Here is a 27,395-nt window from a genome sequence, read left to right as displayed (position 1 = left end):
AAGTAGAACTACTGGAGTTCACATCACGGCTCAGCAGAAACAAACCTGACTAGTAACCATGCGGATGCAGATTCAATGGGTTAAGGATTCAGCATTGCCGTGAGCTGTGGTGTAGGTTGCAGATGTGGCTCAAATCTGGTGTTGCTGTGGCTGTAATGTAGGCTGGTGGCTACAACTACGATTCGACCCCTAGCCTGGGAACCTATTATGCCGTGGGTGCAGCCTTCAAAAAAAATTAAAATTAAATTTAAAAAAGGATAGAACTACCATATTACTCAACTGTTCCATTTTTAATAATTTATCTAAAGAACACAAAAACACTATTTTAAAAAGAAATATTCACCCCTGTATTCATTGTAGCATTATTTACAATAGTCAAGATATGAAAATAAGTACCCATTGATGGATAAATGGATAAAGAAGATATGATGTGTATATACAATGAGATACTACTCAGCTAGAAAAAAAAATGAAATCTTACCATGTGTGACAACATGGATGAACCTTGAGGGTATTATGCAAAGTAAAATAAATTAGATGGAGAAAGACAAATACTGTATGATTTCGCTCATATGTGCAATATTAAACAATGAAAAAAAAAAGAGACAAAAACAAGCGCATAGATACGTAGAACAGATTGTTGGTTACCAAAGGGGAAGGGGTGTGGGAGGATGGCAAAATGTATAAAGGGGGTCACTTGCATGGTGAAAATGGAAACCAGATGTTTAGTGGTGAGCACACTGTAGTGTATACATACGGAATCGAGTTATAATGTTGTACACATGAAACTTACATAATGTTATAAACCACTGTTACCTCAATTTAAAAAAAAAAACAAAATAATTAGGGATAAATTTTACCAAAGAAATGAAAGATATGTACAATGAAAACTATAAGGCTTTGATGAAAGAAATTAAAGAATATATAAATGAAGGAAAAAATATCTGATGTTCATGAATCAGAGGAATTAATATTGTTAAAATGTCCAACTACCCACAGTAATCTATAGATTCAATACAGTCCCTATCAAGATTCCAGTGGCATTTTAAAAATGGAAATAAAGAAAACAATTCTCATGTTTGTGTGGAACCACAAAAGACCTCAAATAGTCAAAGCTGAAAAAGAAGTACAAAGCTGGAGGCACCACACTTACTGAAATCAAACTCTATTACCAAGCTCTAGTAACCAAAATGGTATAATGCTGGTATAAAATTAGACATGTAGTCCAGTGGCACAGAATAGAGAGCCCAGACATAAACCGCTGAATGCACAGTCAACTAATATTTGACAAGGGAACCAGGAACACTCAATGGGGAAAGGTTCTTCAAGAAATAGTATTGGGAAAACTGAATAATCCCATGCATAAAAGTGAAATTGGATCCCTACCGTATACCACTCAAAAATATTAACTTGAAATGGGTTAAAGACTTTTAACAAGACCTGCTACTATAAAACTCCTAGAAGAAAACATAGGGAAGATGCTCCTTGACATTGTTCTTGGCAATTATTTTTTTTTTAAATATGACAGCCAGAGCATAAACAACAAAAGCAAAAATCCACAAATGGGACTATCCAACAAAAAAGCTTCTGCACATCAAAAGAAACAATCAACAAAATGAAAAGGCAATATAGAATGAGAGATGTTATTTGGAAACCATATATCTGATAAGGGTTTAGTATCCAAGATATACAAAGAACTCATGCAATTCAGTAGGGAAAAAATGATTTAAAAATGGGTAAAGTACTTGTCTTTCTCTTTCCGACTTACTTCACTCAGGTTGAGAGTCTCTAGTTCCATCCATGTTGCTGCAAATGGCATTATTTTGTTCTTTTTTATGGCTGAGCAGTATTCCATTGTGCATATGTATCACGTCTTTCTAATCCAGTCATCTGTCAATGGACATTTAGGTTGCTTCCATGTCTTGGCTATTGTGAATAGTGCTTCAGTGAACATGCAGGTGCAGACTATTGCCTTTGGAAGGGATTAACAATGAGATCCAGCTGTGTAGCACTGAGAACTATGGTCACTTATGATGGAGCATGACAATGTGAGAAAAAAGAATGTATACATTTATGTGTAACTGGGTCACCGTGCTGTACAGTAGAAAATTGACAGAACACTGTAAACCAGCTATAATGGAAAAAAATAAATATCATATTTTAAAAAATAAATAAAAATGGGTAAAGGCTCTGAGTAGACATTTTTCCAAAGAAAACATTCAAATAACCAACAGGTACATGAAAAGATGCTCAACATCACTAATCATAAGGGAAATGCAAATCAAATCCACAAGTAGATATCACCTCACACCTGTTAGTTAGAGTGGCTGTCTTCAAGAAGACAAGAAATAACAAGTGTTGGTGAGGATGTGAAGAAAAAGGAACTCTTGTACACTATTGGTGGTAGTGTAAATATGTTCAGCCAATATGGAAAACAGCATGGAAGTTCCTCCAAAAATTAAAAATATAATTACTGTATGATCCAATGCATGGTAACAAACATTTTAGAGCTTTGTTTTGTTTTCTACACATTCTGTCCTCATGAGTCACTTTACTTTGATGCTTCTCTTTAAGACTGCTTTCTTTAGATGATTGATTTCTTCAGATGTTCTTGATTCTTTTTTATATTTTTAAAAGAAAAATCTACTTCCAGTAATTGTGTGGTTTCATGCTTTGATAGCCCTCGGCAGACTCCCCCCTTGAGTGATATGACTAGCTGCTGGTGATTACCATGTGGACAGATGGGATTTTTTTTTTTTTTTCAGAATGTATGGGTCTTTCAGTTATCTATTGCTATGTAACAAACCACCTTAAAACTTAGTGGTTCAAATCACAGTTCTGTCTTAGTATCAGAAGTCCTGCAATGTTAAAGCGAGTCATAAAGTGAGAGGACTACACTAAGGCATGAATACCAGGAAGCATAATTCATTGGGACAACAATGTTAGAAACTATAATTAGAGTGGGCTAGGGACACTAGCCCCTACTCCTACCTTGATTTGGGAGGTAGAAAATGCATTCTCTTGCCAGATGAGGGTTATCACTACAGTGCCGATTGATTTTCCTCTTCCCCATCCCTTTCCTCATGTCTGCAATCTTTTTGTCCCTTATTCTCCAGCTGAGAGAATAATTTATCCCTTACATCATTTAGAAAGTTGTTTGACAGCAGTAGCCTGGAGTCAAACATCAATGGCCTCTACTCCTTGTGTACACAGTAGGGGATTGGATTAGTTTTTGCATTTCCTCTATTGCTATCACTGTTTATTCCTATCTCCTTTTTTTTGATCTGTGATTTTGTTTTTAATTCTTAAGCCTCATTATCAGATAATTTACAAATCTGTGCTGACAGGTATAGCTCCTGTACTTCAAACCTTCCGGTGAGTTGGCAAAAGCGCTATTACCAATCATACATATTCAGTAGTTCTACAGTTGTGTTTTTGAATACCTATTTAAAAGACAATCTGGAATTAATAACAGTCTGACTTTGTAAAGAATTCACAGGCAAAGTCTGCTAATGTATCTTGTCACACTGAATTTTAAAAGCATCTTATCTTGGAATTCCCGTCGTGGCTCAGTGGTTAACGAATCCAACTAGGAACCATGAGGTTGCCGGTTCGATCCCTGGCCTTGCTCAGTGGGTTAAGGATCCAGTGTTGCCGTGAGCTGTGGTGTAGGTCACAGACGCAGCTCGGATCCCCCATTGCTGTGGCTCTGGTGTAGGCCAGCAGCTATAGCTCTGATTAAGACCCCTAGCGTGGGAACCTCCGTGTGCCCTGGGTGCAGCCCTAGAAAAGACAAAAAGACAAAAATAAATAAATAAATAAATAAATAAAAGCATCTGATCTTAAAGATCATCTATAAAATATGAGAAATGCTAATATTCTTTATTTGATGTTGTACATAAACCACACTAAAATGTCTTTGAATAGGTAAAAGGTAGTATTTTAGATAGAGAATTTTAATGAAATTGGCATAGTTAAGACAAAAAGATAAAGACAACATTGTCAGTTTAGCTCTTACCTTAACAGGCTAGTGAACACTACTTGAAACACAGGTGAATCTTGCTCTGTTCTATGAGACAGTGAAGCGATTTACTGTCTTAAATATATTTAATATATATTTAAATATATTAATATAACCAGTTATAGAAATCTAAATATAAAACCAATCTCCTATAGGTTTTTAGAAGGTATTCACCATCTTCCTGAAAAGTTTAACACTCCATATTCAAACTTAATCATCTCTTTTATTATTATGTATTTATTTATTTATTTTTTGCTTTTTAGGGCTGCATATGTAGGTTCCCAAGCAAGGGGTCAAATCAGAGCTACAGCTGCTGGCCTACACCACAGCCACAACGCCAGATCTGAGCCGTGTCTGCGACCTACACCACAGCTCATGGCAATGCCAGATCCTTAACCCACTGAGCGAGGCCAGGGATTGAACTTGCAACCTCATGGTTCCTAGTCGGATTCGTTTCTACTGCACCACAACGAGAACTCCTCAAATTTAATCATTTCTTTAGAAGGGAAAAAACAGTGGTAGTACTTGTTGAACTAGAATTATTACTAAAATTCAAAAAGCTGACCATATTCATTTAGCCACAAACCAACCTTATTTAAATCAGGACTGTCCAACAGAAACATTCCATCAGCCATGGATGATCTGAATTCCAGTGTATGAGATCAGTTTAAATATGGTACACATATAGCAGTCATGGGACATTTCAGTTTTGTAATAAATGAGGCGGTGGCCAAGTATTATTCATTAGTAGCTTTTTTGAGATAAACTACCAAGTCTTCTCTTTCTCGTTTCTTCTTAATGCCAGCAAAGATAATTTTTGTTCCAGGGATATACTTCTTGGGATTCTCCAAGTACTCCATCAGTGTCTCCTCTCCCCAGGTGATACCTTTGTTCTTGTTGGCATCAGTGTAAGTGAATCCAGGAGCCTGACCTGTCTTCTGCCCAAACAGACCATGGAGGTTTGGACCAGTCTTGTGCTTGCCTCCCTTTTCTACAGTATGGCACTGGGCACACTTCAGAATAAAAATCTTCTTGCCCTTCTCAACATCACCTATTTTTTTTTTTTTTTTGGTCTTTTGTCTTTTTGCTGTTGTTGTTGCTATTTCTTGGGCCGCTCCCGTGGCATATGGAGGTTCCCAGGCTAGGGGTTGAATCGGAGCTGTAGCCACCGGCCTACGCCAGAGCCACAGCAACGCGGGATCCGAGCCGCGTCTGCAACCTACACCACAGCTCACGGCAATGCCGGATCGTTAACCCACTGAGCAAGGGCAGGGACCGAACCCGCAACCTCATGGTTCCTAGTCGGATTCGTTAACCACTGCGCCACGACGGGAACTCCAACATCACCTATTTTTAAATCATTCTTTCGCCAAGCTCAACAGAGAAGTGGCCACTCGCAAGCAGGATGTCCCACTCTATTCTCCTTTACTAATTTTTTCTTAAATTGAAGTATAATTGATTCTATCCCCTACTAATTTCCGATTTGGGGGTTTCCTAGGCTTTATTTTTTTAATAGGATGAACTAGCTGCTTATTTCTCTAAAAGCTTCCTTTTATGCTTCTGTTTGGTTTCAGGATTCTCCCCTCTTGATTTTCCATCAGTCCAATTGTATTTGTTTTAAATTATAGAAATTCTTCAAAGGTTATGACCACTGACAGTATATTTTCCTAGTACTCAAGGTCCATTCAGTATAGAATGATGGTTAATCATATGGATTCCAGAGTCAGATTACGTGGATTCAAGTCCTGGTTCCTCCACTTTGCAGATGGCTTAACCTTGTGCAAGTTGTTTTAAGTCTCTGTGCTTATGTTTACTATCCATTAATAGTATTTATCTCTCAGGGATGTCTGAGGATTAAGTAAAATTAATTCATGTGCGATTCCTGGCACATAATAAGCATTCAGTTTTGATATTGGCTATTATTATGTCTGAAAAAGTATTAGAACTAGTATAGTTTGTCATTCCAAGTTGAGCAGTGTGTCTACAGAATAGAATTCATGCTCACCATTTCATGTAAGGCTAGTACTCCTGGACATGAATGAGATGCTGCATTTAGCTTCTTAAGCAATTTTATGAGCATCACTTTTTTTGGCTTAAAATAATACAAATTTATTATCTTACAGTTCTGGAGGTTAGAAGTCAAACATAGGTCTCATTAGTCTAAAATCAAGGTTTAAATCTATAGGGGAAAGTCAGTTTCCTTGTTTTTACTAGGTGCTCGAGGTCGCGTATATTCCTTGGTTTATGATCGTCACTTTTGAGCTATGCCTAAGAGTAAACTGCAGGATAATTTTACTAACACTGAGCCCATTTATAGGTGTTAAAGTGATGATTGCTGAAATGCTATTTTACATGAGCAATGAGTATATGTCAGCAAGAGGCAACATATGATGTATTAGAAAGAGACCTTAGACAAGTCGTTTCACTTCTCAGGGCCTGTGAAAAGCAGAATAATGGCTTCTGAGGAGCCTCTACACCCTAATGCCTGGGACCATGAATATATTACTTTACATGGTAAAAGAGACTAAGCATAGGGAGGTTATCCTGGATTATCTGAGTGGGCCCAATATTACCACATGCACTGTTAAATGCAAAAGAGGTATGCAGAAGATGAAGTCTACTAGATTCAAAGCATGAGAGTATTCAGCACACCATTGCTGGCTCTGAAGAAAAGAGTGGGCTGTGAGCCAAGGATTGCAGGTAGCCTCTAGGATCTAAGAACAAATCCCAGCCAAAGGCCAACAAAGAAATGGGACCTCAGTCCTACAACCTTACAGAATTTCAATTTCAATTCATTCTGCCAATAACCTGAATAAACCTAGAAGCAGATTCTTCTCTAGAGCCCCCATATAAGCGCCCAGGCTTGTCAATACTTTGACTTAGGCCTGTGGGACCCTAAACGCAATTCCTAGGCAAGACTGCCTGGGTTTCTGACCCATGGAATTGTGAAATAATAAATGGGTGTTTTAAACCTGATAACTTTGTGGTTATTTGTTGCAGCAGCAATATAAAATTAACACAACATCTTTGTTGCTTCTATAAATGAGGAAGTGATAGAAGGCTCCTTTCAGTTCTAATTCTATGGTTGCAGGATTCTCATTCAACAGCTATTTTTTAAGCTAAAGTTTGATAGCCATAAATAGGGTGGACACATAACACATACACAGATTACTTTAAAGGATACATATCATTATGGTAAAGTTACACATTTGGGGAGCTCTATAATGGCAGATCAACCAGATAGATACTAAAATTGATTTAGCAACTATAAAGCAAATAGTTGTAACCAAAGCCAGGTTCTTCAAATGTAGCCTAATATTAGGGTTCAGTGAAAAGCAGAGTATTTATACCCTTAAATGGAAAATGATTGTTATTATCAAACCAGATCAGTGATGTCTATATGCCTACTAGCATTATAATAATTTGTAGTTCTTAATCTGTTAGGGAATAAGTTATTTACATCTCTACATTTCTACACATAGCAAATTCACACATATTGGGCAAATATACCCTTTGTTTTCTATGAAACTAACTTCAAGGAGCAGAAATTATTATTATTTTTTGTCTTTTTTGTCTTTTTAGGACCACACCCATGGCATATGGAGGTTCCCAGGCTAAGAGTCCATTCAGAGCTGTTGCTGCTGGCTTATGTCACAGCCACAGCAACGCCTAATCCGAGCTGCGTCTGCAACCGACATCACAGCTCATGGCAACATCGGATCCTCAACCCACTGAGCAAGGCCAGGGATCGAACCCGCAACCTCATGGTTCCTAGTTAGGTTCATTTCTGCTGCACCACAATGGTAACTCCAAGGATCAGAAATTCTGATACAATCTGTAAATGAGTACTTAGTACATTCCTTAGATATCTAACACTATGCAAGGTGGCACTGAGTTGATAATGACGGTTCTAGTTAGCCTTCTCATTTACCTCTTGCAGTTATGCAATGCATATATTTAAAATAAGTATACAATTTGATAAGTTTTAACATAAATTATATGTGTTACACACATATATGTATATATGTACTTACAATATGTTCATATGTGTTGTGGACATGTTTTCACAAATGTTTATAAACACAACACACATGTATGTACATGTACATATATGTATTGTGTATACATGCAGTTATGAACCCATAATCACAATCAGGGTAATGAACATAGTTATCACCCCCTAAAATAAAAGTTCCTCATGACCTTTTATAATCCCCCCTACCTTCCCTTCATTAGGTAACCATTGATCATTCATCAATCACTTAATGTTACTATAGATTAGTTTGAATTTTCTGGAATTTTACATATATAGAATCAGAGTATTTATTCTTTTTAGTCTGATTTCTTTAACTCAGCATCATTAGCTTATGCCCATCCATGTTTTTACATCTATCAGTAGTTCATTATCTTTTTATTGCTGAATAGTCTTCCATTGTATGTATATGCTACAATTTATTTATCCATTCACTTGGTTTTTTTTAAAAAAGTTTCATTACAGTATAGTTGATTTACAGTTTTTCTTTAGTTTCTGTAGTATTTCATTACAGTATAGTTGATTTACAGTATTCCTTTAGTATAGCAAAGTGACCCGGCCACCTGTACACACCCATTTTTGTTTTGTTTTTTCCATCAGGTTCTTACCCAAGAGACTAGATAAAGTTCCCTCTGCTGTACAGCAGGACCCCATGGCCCATCCATTCCAAATGTAACAGTCTGCATTTACCAACCTCAAGACATGGAAACAAACTAAATATCCATTTGTTGGTGGACATTTTGGTTATTTCCAGTGTGGGGCTATTACAAATAAAATTACTATGAACATTCATGTGCATGTCTTTCCATGGACATATGTTTTCATTTTTCTTGCTAAATACCTAGAAGTGAAATGGCTGGTTTGGATGGTAGATATGCATTTAACTTCTTAAGAAGTTGCCAGGCTGCTTTCTAAAGTAATTGTAGAGTTTTACATTTCTACCAGTATGAGAGTTTCGATTCTTCTACACTTTGACCCACACCTAGAATGGTCAGCCTTTTATTTTTATTTTTTTTGTCTTTTTGTCTTTTCTAGGGCCGCACCTGTGGCATATGGAGGTTCCCAAGCTAGGGGTCTAATTGGAACTGTAGCCACCAGCCTATGCCACAGCCACAGCAATGCAGGATCCGAGCCACATCTGCAACCTACACCACAGCTCATGGCAACGCCGGATCCTTAACCCACTGAGCAAGGCCAGGGATCAAACACGCATGGTTCCTAGTCAGATTTGTTAACCACTGAGCCACGATGGGAACTCCAAGCCTTTTAAATTTTAATCAGTGTGGAGTGGCATCTTGTTTTTGCTTTAATTTACATTTTTGTAATGACTGATAATGTTGAGACTATTTTCATATGCTTATTTGTCATCTGTGTATCCTTTCTTGTGAGGTGTCTAGTCAAATCTTTCATCCATTTTTTAAAAATTGGGTTGTTTTCTTAATGTTGAGTTAGAAAGTTCTTTATTCTATGATCAGGACCTCTGATGGATAATTTACAAATATTTCCTGCCAGTCTATGATTTGAATTTGCATTCTCTTAACAGAGTTTTTGGAAGAACAGAAGTTTTTAATTTGATGAAGTCTAGTTTGTCAATTTTTTCTCATATGGATCATATATTTGGTGTCATATCAAAGAAACCTTTGCCTAACCCAGGTCACAAATAATATCTCTTATGTTTTCTATTAGAAGTGTTTTTGTTACCCAGCTCAAGCTCATGTGCCCAGTGGTGCAGTGAGGCCAAACTGAAATGTCAGTTTGGAGCAGAGAAAGTTTTATTGCAGGACCATGCAAGGAGAACAGGGGTCTTATGCCCCCTCAAACTCTGAACCTCAGAAGGGTTCAGCAAAGCATTTTTAAAGGCAAAGTGAGGGAGGGGCATGGTTGGTTGTTGGAAACTTCTTGGTTTAGCAATCCTTTGTTTTCCAGCTGTCCACATAGATCAGGTCATGATGTTCCTGTAAACAACAAGACAAATGTTATTCTCTATTCTACAACTTTTTATCTCTATGTGAATGGGAAAGTATTATATCCTTAAAGGTCAGAGCCTTGAGAAAGGGCAATCCTGTATATTTCAGGCTATAGGCAACATTCTTAACAGGAAGCAAAAGCAATAGAATACAGAGGTTAAAGTAAAAGAAACATTAAAGTAAAAGAAACATTAAAGTAAAAGAAACACATCTAATAGGGAGTCAGATTTGTTCTTCCCTATTACATTTTTGGTTCTAGGTTTTTGTTTTTATTTTGGCTGTGCGGGTGGCATATGGAAGATCCTGGGCCAAGGATCGAACTCAAGCCACAGGAATAACCAGAGCCAGAGCAGTGACAAAACCTGATCCTTAACCTGCTGAGCTACCAGAAAACTCCATTTTTTGGTTCTAGGTTTTACATTTCGGTCTGTGATCCATTTGACTTAATTTTTGTATGTCTATGCATTCTTGGGATAAATCTCACTTTGTCATGATGTATTGTACTTTTTAAAAAACAATTATTGAAATATAGTTGACTTACAAAATTGTGTTGATTTCAGGCATACAGAAGAGTAAATCAGTTATTCATATACATATGCATATGAAAAGAATCCTTTTCAGGTTCTTTTCCCATATAGGTTACCACATAATACTGAATAAATTTCTCTGTGCTATACAGTAGGTCCCTGTTACCCTTCTACACTTTTTGTATATTGTTGAATTTGACTTGGTAACATTTTGTTTAGAATTTTTGCATGTATGTTCAAGAGGGATATTGGTTAGTAGTTTTATTTTCTTGTAATTTCTGTATCTGGGCTTCATATTAGGATAATTCCGACTTGATAGAATAAGTTGAGATGTATAATCTCCCTTTCAATTTTCTGAGAGGGTTTATGCTAAACTGGTACAATTTCTTCCTTAAAGATTTGGTAGAATTAAACAGTAAAACTGGGCTTGGAAGTTTCCTTGGTGGCAAGTTTTTTAACTACATTCTCAATTTCTTTAATAGATATAACACTATTCAAGTTATCTATTTCCTCTAGTGTGAACTTTGGTCATTTCAGTCTTTCAAGTAATTTGTTTCATTGGAGTTGTCAGATATATTGTTAGAAAGTTGTTCATAATATTCCCTTACTAACCTTTTAACATTTGTAAAAATTTGTAGTGATGTCAACTCTTGTTCTTGATATTGGTAATTTGTATCTTCTCTCATTTTTCCCTGATCACTCTATAGAGAGATTTATAAATTTAGCTGATCTTCCCAAGGAACTAGATTTTTGTTTCATTGATTTTTCTATTTTCTTCTCCATTGATTTTTCTTTGAAATTTATCATGCTTACTTTGGGCTATGTTTACTCTTGTTCTAAGAGTTCCTTAAGGTAGAAGATGGTATCATTGATTTGAGACCTTTCTCTTTTTCTGTAAGAATTTTAATTTTCTATGAAGTACTACTTTAGCAGCATCCAACAAATTTTAAATGTTGTTTTCATTTTTGTTCGGCTCAAAAAACATTCAAGTTTTCCCTTTGATTTTCTTATTTAGCCTATGGGTTATTTAGAAGTGTGTTATTTATTTTCCAGACATTTGGGCATTTTTCCAAAAAAATCTTTCTGTTATTATTGATTTCTAATTCAATTCTGTGCGGTCAGAGAACATATTTCCTATAGTTTGAGTTTTTAAAAAAATTTACTAGGACTTGTATTGGAGTTCCTGTTGTGGCTCAGCAAGCTAAGAATCCGACATAGTGTACATGAGGATGTGGGTTCAATCCCTGGCCTTGCTCAGTGGGTTAAGGATCCAGTGTTGCCACAAGCTGTGGCATAGGTCACAGATGCAGCTCTGATCCAGTGTTGCTGTGGCTATGGTGTAGGCCTGCAGCTGCAGCTCTGATTCAACCCCTAGCCCAGGAACCTCCATATGCCACAGACGTGGCCCTAAAAAGAAAAAAAAGACTTGTGTTATAGCCTAGAATCTATTTTGGTAAATGTTCGGTGTGCAGCTGAGAAGAAGGTATACTCTGCTCTTGTTGGGTAGACTTTTTTTTTTTTTTTTTTTTTTTGGCCATGTGTGCAGTGGCTTGATGTGGGATCTCAGTTCCCAGACTAGGGAATGAACCTGGGCCACAGTGGTGAAAGCACTGAATCCTAACCACTAGACCAGCAGGGAACTCCCCGGGTAGATTTTTAAGTATCAGTATAGCTGTAGATTTGTTGTAGATGTTCTTTATCAAATTGAAGAGGTGGCTCTCTATGCATACCTTTTTGAGTGTTTTTTTTTTAATCATGAAAGGGCGTTAAGTTTTGTCAAATACTACTTCTGTATCAGTTGATATGACCATGTGATCTTTCTTCTTCAGTTTAATATGGTGAATTGCAGTGATTATTTTTCAAATATTGAATCTTTCTTGGACTCCTAAAATAAATATTCTTGGTCATGTTGTTTTTTCTTTAGATATATTTTTTATTTACATTAGTTGGTATTATGTTAAGGGTCTTTGCATCTGTATTCTTGAGGGGTATTGGTCTATAATTTTCTTACTGTGTACTGCTTTTTTCTGACATTATCAGGGTAATACTGTCTTGATAACATTAATTGGGAAGTGTTCACTCCTATTTCTGGAAGATGTAGAAGTGGTTTTAATTCTTCTTTAAACACTTGGTAGAATTCTTCAGTGAAAATATTTCAGCCTGGAACTTCTTTTCAGAAGTTTTAAAATTATGAATTCAACTTCCCTAATAGTTATAAAATTATTCAAATTATGTTTTATACTGGTGAGTTGTGTTAGTTTTTTTGCTTTGGGGGGAATTTGTTCATTTTATCTGGCTTGTTAAATTCGTCTGTGAAATTGTTCATAGTGTTCCCTCATTATCCTTTTGATGTATGCAGAGTCTGTAATAATATCCTCTGTTTCATTCCTGATACTGGTAATTTGAGTCTGATCTCTCTCTTTTTTTAATTTCTCAGTTTTGCTGGAGGTTTGTCGCTTTTATACATATAGTTTTTTAAAGAACTCACCTCGGCATTTCCCATTTATTTTTTTCTTTTTTCCTGTTTCAATTTTATTGATTTCTACTCTTACCTTTATTATTTACTTCTTTCTGCTTGCTTTGGAGTTATTTTGCCCTTCCTTTTCTGGTTTTTTGCTATTGGGAGCTTGGCTTACTGATTTGAGACTTTCCTTCTATTCTAATGTAAGCCTTTGATGATAAAAAATTTCCCTCTCAGCACTGCTGTAGCTGCATCCCACAAAATTTGATATATTGTATTTTCATTTTAACTTGATTATCTTTTTGTTATTGATTTCTCTTTGATCCATGTTGCTAGGGAACACACTCTGTATGATTTCACTTTTTTTGTTTGTTTCTTAAGGTTTGTTGTATAGCCCAGAATATGTCCTATTTCGGTGTATGGTCCCTGGACACTTGAAAAGATTGTGTATTTTGCTAATGTTTGATGAAGTATTCCATAAATGTCAATTAGATACTGTTAATTGATTAGCTGTTGAGCTGTTATGTATCTTAGTTGTTCTTTGTCTAGTTCTATAAATTTGGGTTTTTTTGGGGGTGTTGGTTTTTTGCTGCTTTCACGGCATGTGGAAGTTCTTGGGCCAGGGATTGAACCCATACCACAACAGCAACCCCAGCTGCTGTAATGATGATGCCAGCTCCTTAACCAATTGCGCCATAGAAATTCCTAGTTCTATGAATTTTTTAAAGAGAGTGTTACTAGTTTCCAACTCTGAGATTTGTCTATTCTTACTTTTAGCCCTACCAAGTTTTTCTTCTTGTACTTTGCAACTGTGTGTGTTTACTCATTTAGGGTTACTGTATGTTTTTGGCCGCACCCATGGCCTGTGGAACTTCCACAGCCAGGGATTGAACCAGCACCACATCAGCGGCCCAAGCCACAGCAGTGATGATGCTGAATCTTTAACCCACTGAGCCACCAGAGAACTCCTGTGGTTTTTTTTAGTAATAAGTATGGCTAAGATTTATTATAACGAAAGGGTACAAAGCAAAATCATTAAGATAAAGGTAAAAGACACTCGAGGCAAAGTCTGAAGGACATTAGTCAGGCATAAGCCTCTAAGAGTTCTCTCCCAGTGGAATTGCACAGGACATGCTTAATTCCTGTAGCAACAAATGTAACAACATGTGTGGACTTGATTGTTTATCAGGAAGTTCATTAGAGACTCAATCCTCAGGGGTTTATTTATTTTTTTGTCTTTTGTCCTTTTTAGGGCTGCACCCGCGGCATATGGAGGTTCTCAGGCTAGGGGTCTAATCGGAGCTGTAGCCACCGGCCTACGCCAGAGCCACAGCAACGCCAGATCCGAGCTGTGTCTGTGACCTACGCCACAGCTCATGGCAATGCCAGATCCTTAACCCACTGAGTGAGATCAGGGATCGAACCCTCAACCTCATGGTTCCTAGTCGGATACGTTTCCGCTGCGCCACGATGGGAACTCTCAGTCTTCAGGGTTTTAAATGGGGACTGGTCATGTAGGCACTTCTACCTAGCACACACTAGGATTTCAGACACTCAAAAGGGAAGTAGATGTTTGGTATAAACTATATTGTTTGTACAGTCTAGGCATAGTTAAACCTTATTATTAAGGAAAAGTTTTATATCAGTGTAGGGAACTATTTACCAGCTGAGTGACTAGTTGTCAGCTAAGGACCAACTTTGTAAATAGGCTTTTCTAAGAATAGGCAACCTCTCAGACCTGCTATATGAAATGAATTCTTTTCTGCATACTATGTCATTTGCTGATGCGTATATCCTCAACAAAACATAAAGGTACTACTGATGTGCATATACTCCTAAAGCTATAATTTCTGTAAATTAGCACTTCCAAATCCTTTTTTGTCTTATTTTATACTTTTAAAATTTTTATTGAAATACAGTTGATTTACAGTGGTGTGTTAGTTTCAGATGTACAGCAAAGTGATTCAGTTATATATATATATATGTGTGTGTGTGTTCTTTTTTAATGATTTTTATTTTTTTCCATTATAGCTGGTTTACAGTGTTCTGTCAATTTTCTACTGTACAGCAGAGTGAAGTAAGTCAGAAAGACAGATACCATATGATATCACTTATATCTGGAATCTAATATATGGCACAAATGTATATTCTTTTTTACATTCTCTTCCATTATGGTTATTATAAGATACTGAGTATAGTTCCCTGTGCTATACAGTAGGCCCTTGTTGATTACCTATTTTTTATGTAGTAGGTATATATTTTAATTCCAAACTCCTAATTTATCCCTCCCCCACTTTTTCCTCCTTGGTAATCTTGTTTGTTTTCTTTGTCTGTGGGTCTGTTTCTGTTTTGAAGATAAAAGTTCATTTGTATCCTTTTCTGTGACCATACCCATGGCATGTGGACGTTCCCAGGCCAGGAATCCAACCTGTGCCACAGTTGTGACCTGTGCCACAGGTGCAACTATGCCAGATACTTAACCCCCTATACCACAGGGGGACTTCTTATATCCTTTTCTTAGATTCCACATATAAGTGATGTCATATGATATTTGTCTTTTTCTGCCTGGCTTACTTCACTTAGTATGATAATGTCTAGGTCCATCCATGTTGCTGCAAATGGCATTATTTCATTCTTTTTATGGCTGAATAATATTCCGTTGTATATATGTACCACATCTTCGTTTTATTTTCTTAAAGTTTTATTGGAATATAGTTGATTTACGAGGTTGTGATAATTTCTGCTGTATAGCGAAGTAATTCAGTTATACATATACACATATCCATTCTCTATCAGATACTTTTCCCACATAGATTATCACAGAATATTGGGTAGAATTCTCTGTGCTATACAGCAGGTCCCTGTTGGCCAATCATTCCATATACCTCTGTGTATATGCCAATCCCAACCCCCCCCATCTATCCCTCCCCCTCCTCACCTGTCTCATTTGGTAATGATAAGTTTTTCAAAGTCTGTGAGTCTGTTTCTATTTTAATAATAAGTTCATTTGTATTCTTTTTTTCAGATTCCACATACAAGTGATATCATATGATGTTGTCTTTCACTGACTAACTTCACTTAGTATGGTAATCTCTAGGTCCATCCATGTTCTGCTAATGGCATTTTTAATTCTTTTTTATGGCCAAGTAATATTCCATTGTATCCATGTACCGCATCTTTATCCATTCCTCTGTCAGTGGACACTTAGGTTGATTCTATGTCTTGGCTATTGTAAATAGTGCTGCAGTGAACATTGGGGTACGTGTATCTTCAAATTATGGTTTTCTCCAGATATATGCCTAGAAATGGGGATTGTAGGATCATATGATAGCTCTGTTTTTAGTTTTTTTTAAGAGAACTTCCACACTGTTCTCCATAGTGGCTGTACCAATCTACATTCCCACTAACAGTGTAGGAGTGTTCCTTTTTTGCATACCTTGTTAAGCATTTGTTATTTGTAGATTTTTTGATGATAGCCATTCTGACCAATGACACTTCATTGTGGTTTTGATTTGCATTTCTCTGATAATTAGCAGTGTTGAGATACTTTTCATGTGCCTTTTGGCCGTCAGTATATCTTAGAGAAATGCCTATTTTAAGTCTTATGCCCATTTTGTGATTGAGTTGTTTGTCTTATAATTGAGTTGTATGAGCTGTTTGTATATTTTGGATATTAACTCCTTGTTGGTCTCCTACTTTGCAAATATTTTCTCACATTCCATAGGGTGCCTTTTTGTTTTGTCAATTTTCTTTACTGTGCAAAAGCTTTTAAGTTTCATTAGTTCCCATTTCTTTATTTTTGCTTTTCTTTTGCTTTGGGAGACTAATCTAAGAAAATATTGATATGATTTATGTCAGAGAATGTTTTGCCTATATTCTCTTCTAGGAGTTTTATCATGTCTTATATTTAGGTCACTAAACCATTTTGAGTTTATTTTTGTATGTGATGTGAGAAATGTTCTAATTTCGTTGATTTATATGTAGCTCTCCAGCTTTCCCACCACCACTTGCTAAAGAGACTATCTTTTCTTCACTGTATATTTTTACCTCCTTTGTCATAGATTAATTGACCATAGGTGTGTAGGTTTATTTCTAGGCTCTCTATTCTATTCCATTAATTCATGTTTGTTTTTGTGTCAATACCATGCTGTTTTGATTACTGTGGCTTTGTAATATTGTCTGAAATCTGGGAGGGTTTTGCCTCCTGCTTTGTTCTTTTTCTTTGTGATTGCTTTTGCAATTATGGATCTTTTGTGGTTCATTATAAGTTTTAGGAGTATTTGTTCTAGTTGTGTGAAAAACATCATGGGTAATTTGATAGGAATCACATTAAATCTATAGATTCCTTTGGGTACCATGGCCATTTTAATGACATTAGTTCTTCCAACCTAAGAGCGTGGGATATCTTTCCATGTCTTTGAATCATCTTCAGTTTCCTTGATCAGTTTTATAGTTTTCAGTGTGTAGGTCTTTCACATCCTTGGTTAAGTTTATTCCCAGGTATTTTTTATGTGATTTTAAACAAAAATTTTAAACTTTCTTTTTCTGATATTTCATTGTTAGTGTAAATCAGTACAACAGATTTCTGTATACTAATTTTGTATTCTACTACCTGGCTGAATTCATTTATTAGTTCTAATAGTTTAATGTACAGTCTATACGGTTCTCTCTACAGATTACCATATGATGTATACATAGTTTAGTTATACCTCATCCCTTCCAATTTGAATATCTTTCATTTCTTTTTTTTCCGTTTCTTTTCTTTTTTCTTCTCTTTTTCTTTTTTTTTTTTTCCCACTGTGCAGCATGGGGACCAAGTTACACATACATGTATACATTCTTTTTCCTTCCATTGTTGTGTTGCGATGTAAGTATCTAGACATAGTTCTCAATGCTACACAGCAGGGTCTCATTGTAAATCCATTCCAAGAGCAATAGTTGGCATCCATTAACCCCAAGCTCCCGATCCATCCCACTCCCTGCCTCTCCCCCCAGGCAACCATAAGTCTATTTTCCAAATCCATGACTTTCTTTTCTGTGGAAAGGTTCATTTGTGCTGTATATTAGATTCCAGATATAAGTGATATCATATGATATTTGTCTTTCTCTTTATGACTTATTTCATTCAGTATGAGAGTCTTTAGTTCCATCCATGTTGCTGCAAATGGCATTATGTCATTGTTTTTTATGGCTGAGTAGTATTCCATTGTGTATATATACCACCTCTTCCGAATCCAATCATCTGTCGATGGACATTTGGGTTGTTTCCATGTCTTGGCTCTTGTGAATAGTGCTGCAGTGAACATGTGGGTGCATGTGTCTCTTTTAAGTAGAGTTTTGTCCAGATAGATGCCCAAGAGTGGGATTGCTGGGTCATATGGTAGTTCTATGTGTAGATTTCTAAGGTACCTTCATACTGTTCTCCATAGTGGCTGTACCAGCTTACATTCCCACCAGCAGTGCAGGAGGGTTCCCTTTTCTCCACAACCCCTCCAGCACTTGTTATTTGTGGACTTATTAGTGATGGCCATTCTGACAGGTGTGAGGTGGTATCTCGTGGTAGTTTTGATTTGCATTTCTCTAATAATCAGGGATGTTGAGCATTTTGTCATGTGCTTGTTGGCCATCTGTATATCTTCCTTGGAGAATGGTGTATTCAGGTCTTTTGCCCATTTTTCCATTGTGTGGTTGGCTTTTTTGCTGTTGAGTTATATAAGTTGCTTGTATATCCTAGAGATTAAGCCCTTGTCCTTTGCATCATTTGAAACCATTTTCTCCCATTCTGTAAGTTGACCTTTTGTTTTCTTTTTGGTTTCCTTTGCTGTGCAAAAGCTTTTCAGTTTGATTAGGTCCCATTGGTTTATTTTTGCTATTGTTTCTGTTGCTTTGGGAGACTGACCTGAGAAGTAATATTCATAAGGTTGATGTCAGAGAATGTTTTTCCTATGTTCTCTTCTAGGAGTTTGATGGTGTCTTGTCTTACGTTTAAGTCTTTCAGCCATTTTGAGTTTATTTTCGTGCATGGTATGAGGGTGTGTTTCAGTTTCATTGATTTACATGCAGCTGTCCAGTTTTCCCAGTACCACTTGCTGAAAAGACTGTCTTTTTCCTATTTTATGCTCTTGCCTCCTTTGTCAAAGATTAATTGAACACAGGTGTCTGGGTTTATTTCCGGGTTCTCTATTCTGTTCCGTTGGTCTGTATGTCTGTTTTGGTACCAGTACCACACTGTCTTGATGACTATGGCTCTATAATATTGCCTGAAGTCTGGGAGAGAGAGGCCTCCTGCTTGATTTTTGTTCCTCAGGTTTGCTTTGGCAATTCTGGGTCTTTTGTGGTTCCATCTAAAGTTTGGGATTGTTTGTTCTAGTTCTATGGAAAAATGTCATGGGTATTTTGGTACGGATTGCATAGACTCTGTAGACTGCTTTGGGTAGTATGGCCATTTTTACAATATTGATTTTCCCAATCCAGGAACATGGAATATCTTTCCATTTCTTTGACTCCTCTTTAATTTCCTTGATTAATGGTCTATAGTTCTCAGCATATAAGTCTTTCACCTCCTTGGTCAGGTGTGTTCCCAGGTATTTTATTTTTTGGGGGTGCAATTTTAAAAGGTATTGCATTTTTGAATTCCTTTTCTAATATTTCATTACATTCAGAAATGGGACTGATTTCTGAATGTCAATCTTATATCCTGCTGCTTTGCTGAATTTGTTAATCAGTTCAAGCCGTTTTTGTGTTGAGTCCTTAGGGTTTTCTATGTATATAGTATCATGTCATCTGCATACAGTGACAGTTTGATCTCTTCTCTTCCTATATGGATGCCTTTTTTTTCTTTTCTTTGTCTGAGTGCTGTGGCTAGGACTTCCAAAACTATGTTGAAGAGCAGTGGTGAGAATGGGCATCCCTGTCTTGTTCCAGATTTGAGTGAGAAGGCTTTCAATTTTTCTCCATTGAGTATTATATTTGCTGTGGGTTTGTCATAAATGGCTTTGATTATGTTCAGGAATGTTCCCTCTATACCCACTTTGGCGAGAGTTTTTATCATAAATGGATGTTGGAGTTTGTCAAATGCTTTTTCTGCATCTATTGAGATGATCATTGGTTTTTGACTTTTCTTTTGTTAATGTGGTGTATGATGTTGATTGATTTGTGTATGTTGAACCATCCTTGAGAACCTGGGATGAACCCCACCTGGTTATGGCGTACGATCTTTTTTATATGTTGTTGGATTTGATTGGCTAAAATTTTGTTGAGAATTTTTGCGTCTATATCTATCAAAGATATTGGCCTATAGTTTTCTTTTTTGGTGGTATCTTTGTCTGATTTTGGAATTAGGGTGATGGTGGCATCATAGAATGTCTTTGTGAGTATTCCTTCTTCCTCAACCGTTTGAAAAAGTTTAAGGAGAATGGGCACCAGATCCTCTTTGTATGTTTGGTAGAATTCGCCTATGAAGCCATCTGGTCCTGGGCTTTTATTTGTAGGTAGTGTTTTTATGACGTATTCAATTTCATTTCTAGTGATTGGTCTCTTCAGTTGGTCTATTTCTTTTTCTTTTCTGATGGCTGAGGTTAGGACTTCTAATAGTTTTTAAATAGAGGTGGTGAGAGTGGACATCCTTGTCTTGTTCCTAAATTTAGCAAGAAGGCTTTCAGCTTTTCACACTGTTGAGTTTTTTATTGACTATGGGTTAGTCATCAATGGCTTTTATTATGTTGAGATATGTTTCCTCCCTACCTGCTTTGGTGGGTGAGAGTTTTTATCATGAATGGATAGCAAATTTTATCAGATGCTTTTTCTTCATCTATTGAGATGATCATATGGTTATTGTATTTTCTTTTGTTAATTTGGTGTATCACATTGATTGATTTGCATATGTTGAACCACCCTTGTGACCCTGGAATTAATCCAACTTGATTGTAGCATACGATCCTTTTTATGTATTGTTGGATTTGGTTTAGCAATATTTTGTTGAGGATATTTGTGTCTATATTTACCAAAGATATTGGTATATAATTTTCGTTTTTGGTAGTGCCTTTGTTTGGCTTTGGCATGAGGGTGATGATAGCTTCATAGAAGGAATTTGAGAGTGCCCCCTCCTAGTTTCAGAAGGATTGGTATAAGTTTTTCTTTATATATTTGGTAGAATTCCCCAGTGAAGCCATCTGGTCCTAGATTTTTGTTTGCAGGGAGGTTTTGGTTTATTTGTTTGTAGATTCTCTTCCACTTCTAGTGACTGATTTGTTCAAATTACATGTTTCTTCTTGAATCAATTTTGACAGGCTGTATGTTTCTAGAAACTTATTCATTTCTTCTAGGTTGTCCAGTTTGTTGGCATATAACTGTTCATAGTATTATCTCATGATTTTTTGTATTTGTTATTTATCCTCTTTTGTTTCTCATTTTGTTTATTTGAATTCTTCCTCTTTTCTTGGCAAGCCTGGCTAGAGGTTTATTGAGTTTGTTTATCTTTGAGAAAAAATAAAGACTAGCTCTTGATTTTATTGATCTTTTCTGTTTTTGCTTGTTGTTTTTTTCTTTGGCCAAGCTTGCAGCCTACTGAAGTTCCCAGACCAGGGATCAAACGTGCACCACAGCTGTAACCACAGTCACAGTAGTGACAATGCCAGATCCTTAAGCCACTGAGCTATGAGGGAATTCCTATGTTTGAGGTTTTTTTGATATCTATTTTTTCTCTTTGATCTTTATTATTTTTGTCCTTCTGCTGACTTTGGATTTTGTTTGTTCTTTTTCTCATTCTTTTGGGCAGTAGATTAGGTTGTTTGAGATTTTTCTTTTTTCTTGAGGAAGTCCTGAGTCATTATGAACTTCCCTCTTAGAAATGCTTTTGCTGCATCTCATAGATTTTGTAAGGTTGTATTTCCATTGTGATTTGTCTTGATGTACTTTCTGATTTCCTCATTTACCCATTTTTTTTGGTCATGTGTTGTTTAGTCTCCATGTAATCTTTTTACCCATTTTTCTTTCTGTGGTTCATTTTAATTTCATACTATTGTCAGAAATGATGCTTGAAATAATTTTTATCTGCTTAAATTTGTTGAGGCTTTTTTTTTTAATCCAAGTATGTGGTCTATTCTAGAGAATGTCCCATGCATGCTTGAAAAGGATGTGTATTTTGTGTTTTTTTTTTTGGGGGGGGGATGTAGTATTCTATAAATATCAATTAAGTCCAACCGTTCTATTGTATCATTTAGGATGTCTGTTTCCTTATTGATTTTCTTTCTGGAAATCTGTCAACAGATATCAGAGGGGCACTAAAGTCTCCTTCTAAAAAATTGTATTCCTGTCAATTTCTCCCTTGATGTCTGTTAGTTAGTCTTCCTTTTATATATTTAGCTGCTCCTCTATTGGGTGCATATATGTTAATGAGTGTAATGTCCTCTTTTTAATTGATCCCTTTATCATTATATAGTGTCCTTTGTCTTTATGGATTTCGTTGTTTTTTAAGTCATTCTGTATCTTTCAGTTGAAGAATTTCATTCATTTACATTTAAAATAATTATTGATTGGTAAGACTTCCTATTGTCATTTTGTTCATTGTTTTCTGCCTATTCTGTAGATCCTTTGTTCCTTCCTTACACTCTTGCCAACAATGTAAGTCCAAATATAAAAGTATGGGCAAAGGAAAGATAAAGGCATATTCCTGGAGGCATTTCATAGAATTTATTAGATCCTAATTGTCAGCATTTTATTATGTCCATTTCTTTAGAATTTGTACAGAGCTCTCATGGGAGGAAGAGGAGTCAGTTGAAGATGATTTATAGTAACTTGAATTAATGAAAACAATGTGGGAATTAAACCATTTTTCTTCGAATCATGTCTATTACCATTGTTATTGTTGTGACCTTGAATTTTTTTTTTTGTTTTTTTTTTTTGTTTTTTCTTTGGGCTGCTCCCGCGGCATATGGAGGTTCCCAGGCTAGGGGTCAAATCAGAGCTGTAGCTGCCAGCCTATGCCAGAGCCACAGCAATGCGGGATCCGAGCCGCGTCTGCAACCTACACCACAGCTCACGGCAACGCCAGATCGTCAACCCACTGAGCAAGGGCAGGGACCAAACCCACAACCTCATGGTTCCTAGTCAGATTCGTTAACCACTGCGCCACGACAGGAACTCCTTGAATATTGTTTTCAAAAAAAAGTCAGTAGGATACAATGGAGTCAAACAGTCCTGGGTTCAGATCCTAAATGTGACTTTTGGTTATATAACCTTGATTCTGTCTTTATGTGTTTTTTGAGCCTCAACTATTAAAAGTAGGATGCAATAGACTTTGTGGTGTCATTATAAAAGTTAAAAAAAGTACTGTGTATAAGTTGCTTAGCACGGTACCTGGCACAGAACATATACTCAACATTTTTAACCTTTTACTAACTCTCCTTATGCTAGGATATAAAGTTTTCCTGAAAGCAAATAAAACATTGTCTTCTATCTAATAACAGTGTCTCATATCATGTCAGTAAATATTCCACATCTGTAATGTTAGAAGAAAATTTGGGATTTGCATGGGAAGAATGGTTTTGTTAACTTTTTATTATTTTTCTCTAAATCAGTGATAGCAAAGGCCATTTCAAACTTGACACTTGTGCTTTTCTTTCATATAGATTTCTGTATAATGAAACCTATATTAAATGATTTTATATTTATATTCATAGTGTTATTTTCTAATATTAAGGTGGAGAGTTTTTTCCTCTTTTTTTTTTTTTTTTTTTTTTTTTTTTTTGTAACCGGGGAAAGAGAATACAAGGAGAAAAGTGATGGTAAATGTCTAAAAATTAAATAGAACTTTATGCAAAGACTTCTGATTCAAGGTAGTTGACTAGTCATTGAATTGGCAAAAACCTAAAGTTTCCTTATATCAGGTATTATTGGTGGGAATTAACATTTTTATGTGCATGCATTGGTGTTTCCAGATTGCCAACTTCTCAGCACCCATTCTGTTGGAGGACAAATTAACAAGATCAAAATATAAAGTTGTCATACTCAGGAATTTTACTCCATGGTGTGTGTGTGTGTGTGTGTGTGTGTGTGTGTGGTATTTAACATGTTTACAAGTATTTTTGCTGGAACATTGCTTGTTATAAGAAAACACTGAAAGCATCCTTAATATCATGAACAGAGGAATAGATAAGAGAAATACAGTATCTCTATACTGTAAATTACTCTGTGGCAGTTAAAAATATAGTAAATATGTGTACAATGATCTGTATGACATATTGAGAGGAAAAGAAGTAAAACATACATATAATTTATGTGTTTTAAAACTATGTTACATACATGTAAATGCATCAAGAAAAGACTAAAAAAGAAACACCATACTTAGGAGTGGTTATCTCTGAGAAGGTGACTTGGACAGGGTAGAAGTCCAGGGAAATTTCAGCTTTATCTTTATTATTTACATTATTTAATTTTAAAAAAATTTTTTGGCCTTTTTTTGTCTTTCTAGGGCTGCATCTGTGGCATATGGAGGTTCCCAGGCTAGTGGTCCAATTGGAGCTGTAGCTGCCAGCCTATACCAGAGCCACAGCAACGCAGGATCCGAGCCGTGTCTGCAACCTACACCACAGCTCACAGTAACACATGATCTGTAACCCACTGAATGAGGCCAGGGATCGAACCCACATCCTCATGGATATTAGTCGGGTTTGTTAACTGCTGAGCCATGACAGGAACTCCAAAAATTTTTTTAAAGTTTTAAATTGTAGTAAAATACATACAGCATTAAAATATACCATCTTAACTTTTTTTTTTTTTTTTTTTTTGTCTTTTTGCCATTTCTTGGGCCGCTCCCACAGAATATGGAGTTTCCCAGGCTAGGGGTCTAATCGGAGCTGTAGCCACCGGCTTACACCAGAGCCACAGCAACATGGGATCCGAGCTGCATCTGCAACCTACACCACATCTCACGGCAACACGGAATCCTTGACCCACTGAGCAAGACCAGGGACCGAACCCGCAACCTCGGGGTTCCTAGTAGGATTCGTTAATCACTGCGCCACGACGGGAAGTCCTATCTTAACTATTTTTAAGTGTATAGTTAATTAGTTAAGTACATTCATATTGTTAAGTTACACTTAGCATTCATAGGGTTAACTACATTAACCAAACTCCAGAGTTCTTTTCATTTTGCAAAACTGAGATTCTATACACATTAAGCAACAAGCCCCTCTACTTTCCTTTGCTGGCATACACCATTCTACTTTCCATCTCTATGAGTTTGGCTACTCTAGGGACTTGATATTAGAGGAATCATACACTATTTTTCATTTTCTGACTATTTTATTTCACTTAGCATAGTGTCTTAAAGGTTCATACATGTTGTAGCATTGTCAGAATTTCCTTTTTTAAATGCTGAATAATATTCTGCTATGTGTATATACTACATATTGATAAAGACTTGTGTTACTTCCACCTTTTGGCTGTTGTGAATAATGCTGCTATGCACAAAGATATAAAAATATTTCTTCTAGACCTTGCTTTTAGTTATTTTGAGTTTATACTCAGAGGTGGAATTAGTAGATCATATGGAAATTCTGGTTTTAATTTTCTAAAGGAATCACCATACTGTTTTCCATGGTGGCTACACCATTTTATGTTCCCAGCAACAGTGCATAAGGTTTCCAGTTTTTCCACATCCTCGACAACACTTGGTTTTTGGGGGGTATTTTGCCATCCCAGTGGGTGTGAGGTCGTATCTCATTGTGGCTTTGATTTGTATTTCCCCAATGAGTAGTGCTATGAATTATCATTTCTGTGATTATTGCCATTTGTATATCTTCTTTGGGAAAAGTGTCTATTCAAGTCCTTTGCCATTTTTAAGTCAGGTTGTTTGTTTTTTTGTTGTTGAGTTTAGGAGTCTGGTTTTTTTTTTCTTTTTTCTGTCTTTTTGTCCTTTTAGGACCACACCAGCAGCATATGGAGGTTCCCAGGCTAGGGGTCTGATCGGAGCTGTAGCTGCCAGCCTATGCCAGAGCCACAGCAATACCAAATCCAAGCCACATCTGCGACCTACACCACAGCTCACGTCAATGCTGGATCCTTAACCCACTGAGCGAGGCCAGGTTGGATCAAATTCACAACCTCATGGTTCCTAGTCAGATTCATTTCTGCTGCACCACGACAGGAACTCCTTAGGAGTCCTTTATACATCTGGATGTTAACCCTATATCAGATATATGATCTGCAAATATTTTCTCCCATTTCATAGGTTGCCCTTTTACTCTTTTGATTGTGTGCTTTGATACACAAAATTTTAAAATTTTGATGTAGTCCAGTTTATTTTTACTTTTGTTACTTGTGCTTTTGGTGTCACATCCAATAAATCATTGCCAAATCCAGTGTTGCAAAGATTTTTCCCCTATATTTTCTTCTAAAAGGTTTTTTTCTTTTGGTTTGTTTGTTTGCTTGTTTTTTGTCTTTTTTCTTTTTATGGCCGCACCTGAGGCATATGTAATTTCCTGGGCCTGGGGTCGAATCAGGGCTGCAGCTTGGGTCTACACCACAGCCACAGCAACACCAGATCTGAGGCCTACGCCAGATCCTTAACCCACTGTGTAAGTCCAGGGATCAAACCCACATCCTCACAGAGACAATGTAACCCATTGAGCCACAATGGGAACTCCTTTCTAAAAGTTGCATATTTTAACTCACCATTTAAGGTCTGAGTTAATTTTTGTATATGATGTAAGGTAAAGATCAAATTTCATTCTTTTGCATGTGGATATCCAGTTGTCCCAGCAACATTTGTTGAAAAGACTTTTTTTTGCCTCTGTTGAATGGTCTTGGCACCCTTGTGAAAATCATTTCACCATATATGTGAGAATTTACTCCCGGAATCTGTTTTATTCCATTGGTATATAGGTCTGTCTTTATGCCAGTACTACACTGTTCAGTTACTGTACCTTTGTAGTAAATTTTGAAATGAGGAAGTATGAGTCCTCCAGCTTTGTCTTCTGTTTTAGGATTGTTTTGGCTCTTCCTGTTATCTTGATTCTGTATAATTTTTAGGATGGAATTTTCCATTTCTGCAAAAAAAAAAGCCATTGGAATTTTCATAGAGATTGCATTAAATCTGTAGATCACTTTGGGAATATTGCCACCTTAGCAATATTAAGTCTACCAATCTATGAACTGTTCGCATTTAAAATAAATGTAATAACGCTGAGTAGTTATGCTGCAAGCTGCATGGGAACCTTTCCACAGAAAAGAAAATCATGGACTTGGAGAATAGATTTGTGGTTGCCGAGGCTGAGGGGGAGGGAGTGGGATGGATTGGGAATTTGGGGTTAATAGATGCAGACTATTGCCTTTGGAATGGATTAGCATTGAGATCCTGCTGTGTAGCACTGGGAACTATGTCTAG

The 27,395-nt window shown here is 36.5% G+C and overlaps 1 protein-coding gene and 1 pseudogene across 1 annotated transcript in view; one reads left to right on the top strand and one right to left on the bottom strand.

The window, feature by feature from the left end:
- TEX11 (testis expressed 11) overlaps positions 1-27,395 on the top strand; it is a 381,172-nt gene that overhangs the window by 175,693 nt on the left and 178,084 nt on the right. The gene's annotated exons all lie outside the window — the stretch shown is intronic.
- On the bottom strand, positions 4,759-27,055 carry LOC100739590 (annotated as a pseudogene).

This window comes from Sus scrofa, chromosome X (assembly GCF_000003025.6).
Source record: "Sus scrofa isolate TJ Tabasco breed Duroc chromosome X, Sscrofa11.1, whole genome shotgun sequence".
Classification (NCBI taxonomy): Eukaryota; Metazoa; Chordata; class Mammalia; order Artiodactyla; family Suidae; genus Sus; species Sus scrofa.
Note: the sequence above shows the minus strand (reverse complement) of the source record. Positions and strands in the feature narration are given on the sequence as shown.